A 4,978-nucleotide genomic window follows, 5' to 3' on the forward strand; every position below is an offset into this window, starting at 1 on the left:
TGTCTTCCATCTCCCAGAACTATCCTCTGAGGTGACATATTCCTTCTGTCAGGGGGACAAGACTTGGCTACCTCTCTCCCAGGAAAAGAGGGGAACAAGAATCTCTTCACCCTCTCTCCCCATTTCTCTCTCTCCTTCCATTCCCCCTGTTCCCCTCCCAATCCTTCTATTACAGCAGGTTGCTAATTTCTATTCTGAATGATAGTTAGAATGTTGTCTAGAGCAATGAAAGATTCAGAAATTTGCTGAGGGTTACACAAGCTAGAACGCATTAGAAGTGGAACTTGCTGCTTGGTCTTCCTGTTTCCAAGACCAGCTCTCTGTCCATTAATCCAGCTTGCTTCTGGTGAGTCAAAACATGCAGAATAAAGTCCTATTGTTTTTAGCATGCATTGATCAATATGCTGCTTCTGTGGAAGTGTTAAATCTTTTAAGACAGCTACAGTGGATTGAAACTGTGAGTGGGAGAGAATAGGGACAGAGACAAGGGAGCCTGCAGAGGCAGATACAATTATAGTTGACAACTGATTGGTTATAGAAGGTTTGGGAGAGGGAAAAATCAAGGATGACTTCCAGGTTATCAACCTGGGTGCCTGGAAAGATGTGGTGTCCTTGACAGAGATAGAGATATTGGAAGGAAGAGAAGATTTGGAGGAAAAAAACAGTTCTTTTTTTAGACATGCTGAGTTGGGATGATGATGGGATAGCTCTAATTCTGAGGAGTTGTGTGTGCTGAATTGAAAACTTCCTTCCTGTAATTTCTACTGGAGGATTCTTGTTCTACCCTCTAGAATCTCTTGAACTGGGAGGGAGCGGGATAGAGAATAAGGGGGCTCTGAGTATTCACTCCAAGAAAAGGCTAAGCCCTTGGAAAAAGGAAACAGAGTACTGTGGGAAGTAGTGTTAGAAATAGGAATTATGCTCATTAGGAAGTATCAGACGTATTATTTAATAGATACAGCTGAAAATAAATTTGTGGGATATATAGCATTATACGTATAGCACAAGCTCCGAACTTTTCCCCAATCCCTACTCGCCCTAACAAGCAGGAACCACTGAGCATGGTTTCTATATTTCACCTTTGATTTCTAGGAGTAGTGCTGAAGGGATGGGTTTCTAATTCCATATAGCCTGTGAGCCCCCACTAGTATGATTCCTCTTATGCTTCTCAGTTGGTATCAATTAGTTAAACATTTAATTAGTTTTTAGAAAGGGAATATTTACCAATAACAAGAAACGTGGGTATAGGTTTAGTTGATTAAATCAGTACGCTTTCTTTTCAGACATTTCAACTTTCAAGTTGGGTAGTAGGGTAATCAGTGGATGCCCACCTTTACAATAAGGAAACTATCATATGGGAAAACTTAGTTAGAGATTATCAATTAAAAAAAGAGAGACAGTGTGGCATAAAGGATTAGAGTAGGCTTCAGAGTAAGGAAGGACCTAGGTTCGAATTTGGTCTCCATGTATACTCCTCATGGCATCCTGAACAAGTTACTTAGCCTCTCCGTGCCCCAGGTAACTTTGTAAAGCTGTAAGTTGTTAGAACAGTGGTGGCTCTGCATTGACAGAAGGAATTCTCTGGGAGCTTCCTAGATCAATAATATCATAGAAAAAATTCACCATGCCAGATAAATCCACATCTCTCCCCTTCTTTTCCACATATCTATAAACTGAAAATGCTGGGGGAAAGAAAAAGAAAGAGCCTTGAATTCCCTTTTGAATTTAATGTTGGCAGCCTCCTCCTGGACAGTCTTCTTTAAAGTCATTTTGTAGCTCTAGTTTCAGTGTTTTTGTCTGCACCAGGCAGGCTATCTCTGCTTCTCTGAGGGTTGTTTGCTGCTGACTCCGACTGTCTATTCTCCTGGTTTGTTTCTTGTGAGTGGCATGGCCTGGGTATGGCTGTGCGCAGAAGAGTGGCATAATAAAGGCTAGCTCCCCTGAGCCATGTATCTTTTGCCTCAATAAAGAAAACATCCTGTGTCCATGCTGTAACATACTGCTGCATCCTTTGTTGGGTTCCTCTGGGAAGCTTCAAAGCCACTTAAATTACACCAGACTCCAGCAAGCAATTTAAGATGAGGCAGAATTATTATTATTATTATTTTTATTTTTAAAGGGGGAGGAAGGGAAAGTATCTTTTGGGTCACAAGCAGGTGGTAGCTGTTTAGAATATAGCTAGCATCTTTGTGATAGGATTATAAGCATCCGATGAGAAGTTATATTAAGAATTACACATATATGTTTACACACAAACACATATAGATGTGCATGCGTATATGAATATAACACATGTATATAGTAGGTGTGTATTTGTGTTTGTGTGTAATAGACTGGGTCTTATTTAGGAAGAACCCCTGGTAGTTTAGGTCCCAACATAGAAAAAAACCAAGATATTTGTAATCAAATTAAGTTATTACAATCTGACAGATCCAAGCCATGGCAGCACAATGGTGTCCCTCATGTAGTGAGGAAGCCCTCTCCCACCTCCAGACTACTTCCCCGGGCTCCACGAGGAGCCACTGCACCCACAGACTGAGAAGAACTCCCTCTGCAGGATTCTGGGTTGTTGACAATGCTGGACATCATAGGATAAGCCTGATCCCTTCCCTTCCACTCCCTTACCTTAGGCTGGGAAGCACAAACCTGCTGGTGTAGCGCCTGAGTCTACAATACACCATGAATGGGTGGGTGTTTAGGGTGTGTGGGATGTTCAGGGAGGGCTAGCACCTCTGGTGTGAGGGCTTGTTGAGCCCTTTTCAAGGCTGCTCATTCACTTTTGGGGTCCACTGTGAAGATGGGATTAACTCTCCCCTCACCCACCTTAAATCTATAATCACCAAAAGTGTGATACCCCACTTATCCTTAAGTATGGGGAGTTCTGTGACCCATGTGTGCTATAGTGTGTGATGAATCAGAAACCCACCGACTGCCCCCTGGGCAGTCCCAAGCAAAGCTATAACTTCAACTAGTCCATGTAAAGTGGAAGGAAGGCACAGGAAGTGATGAAAGGAAGGGTCTTTAAAAGTGGCAAGAACTTCCTTGGACCAGCTCTTTTGCCTTCAAACTTGGCCCTGGAAGAGCTCTGGCTTGGGACCTTGGACTACTCTTTGATTTTCCCTTAGAACTACCATGTGGGTGAGTGAAAAAGGCCAATTCCCTTTCTTGGCTTTTCTGGAGGCACTAGAATCCAAGGAGACTCCTTGTCTTGGAGGAGGCCTTGTGGCTAGAACCCTTGTTTAATTTATCTCTGGGCCCCTTTGCTGTGGCCTCTGAAGCCCTGCTTGGTTTGGACCAGGCCTCTCTCTACTCTCTCTCATTTTCTTCCTTTCACTCTTCCCCTTTATTTTACAAATAAATTCATTCTGACTTGAATAATTTCTGGCGACCACATTCTTATAAATTTAGTCCAACCCTTTAATTTTTAACCCTTACATCATCCGCCACCTAGTTCTCACCTGTGACTCCAAGAAGCGGTGAGCATGATCATAGGCCACCTGCCATGATAAAACAGTTTTGTCAGGTGGGCTAAATCAGGTGGAGAGCAGCAAACAGACCCCAAACCCACTAATAAGTTAAGGGGATCTCTACTCCAGGCATGGGAAGATTTCATTTGGTGGAAGGGGGAGCATGAGAACAATTTGTTTCAATGTCCATGAAGACATCTGAAGCAGGTGCTGTGGAAGGCTTAGAGCTTGGTCAAACATCAAAGATGCCAGCATTGGACATTGTATCCCTGGCCACTGTCTGTTACTCTGACTTTTGTCACCTTTAAAGATTAAAATTAATATCCAATACTCCAAGCATTATATTTAATAATATTTATTAAACATTTATCTTGAAGTATAAGGAAGTAAGGCTTGAAAAAAAACAAGAGCTGCTCCTCCCTCCTCCACAAAGATCCAGAGAGCATGTGGGTGGAAAATGGCAACTCCTAATCCCATCCACATAAGCAGCTGAACAAACAGGAAAAGGAAAAGGGGATTGTGGGAAATGTAGTCTCTAGGGTTCAAGATTCTAAATTATACACCCACCACTAGACTGTGGAAGGAAGAGTGAGGCTGATGACTTTGTGCAACTCTGATTCACTTAAATCTAATTCAATTGTGAGTCAAGACATTACCCAGTGATATCAGTGGTCCTCTTTGAAAAATGAAGGGCAAACAACACTACAAGTTAACAAAAGGAGGTTTATTTAGTGAGAATATGGGAAACATATTCAGAGCAATGAAGATATCTTTGTCCAGGATAAAACATCCATTCACTCGAATGGAGTTTCCCAGTCTTGTTCATGCTTCTTGACTATAGACTGAAACCATAGGTAGGTTGTTGTGTCCTCAAGTGACCAGGAATCTAGGTCAGTGCTTTAAGCCTTAGTCCCTGGAGCTAACGAAATCTCAACAATTTTATGCCTTTTAACTATAAATGAGCCTAAATTACTGATGGGTGGGGTGGGGGTGGGGCAAGCTATCGCTCCCACCCCTGTGTGACTATGTGTACATAGCCACATACCTTCGTGTGTATATATCCACATATGATGCATTTATGAGCTCGTACTCTTTGTTATAAACCTCACTGGAAGAAATGCAGAAATAGCATTTGCTATTATCTATCACATGTAGCAGAAGAAAAGAGAAAATGGGTCACTACTTCCTCTCTCTAACTAATCATGAAGCCTTACCTGCTTGGTCTCTGGGCCAGATATCATTGCCTTACTGTTATCGTGGTAGGTGAAAGGGATTGGGAGAGTGAGGAGGAACCTCTCATCATCATTATTTATACCTACTGTGTTCCAGGCGCTGTGTTAAGTGATTTATATAATTTATCAGCTCATTTGATTCTCACAACTGCCCTGCAGAGGTAGATGCTGTTATTATCCTTGTTTAACAATTGAGGAAATTAAAGCAAACAGAGGTTTAGTTGCTTACTCGGGGTTATACAGCTGGTAAACAAATGTCTGAGGTCAGATTTGAACTCC

Source organism: Monodelphis domestica, chromosome 5 (genome assembly GCF_027887165.1).
Source record: "Monodelphis domestica isolate mMonDom1 chromosome 5, mMonDom1.pri, whole genome shotgun sequence".
Taxonomy (NCBI): Eukaryota; Metazoa; Chordata; class Mammalia; order Didelphimorphia; family Didelphidae; genus Monodelphis; species Monodelphis domestica.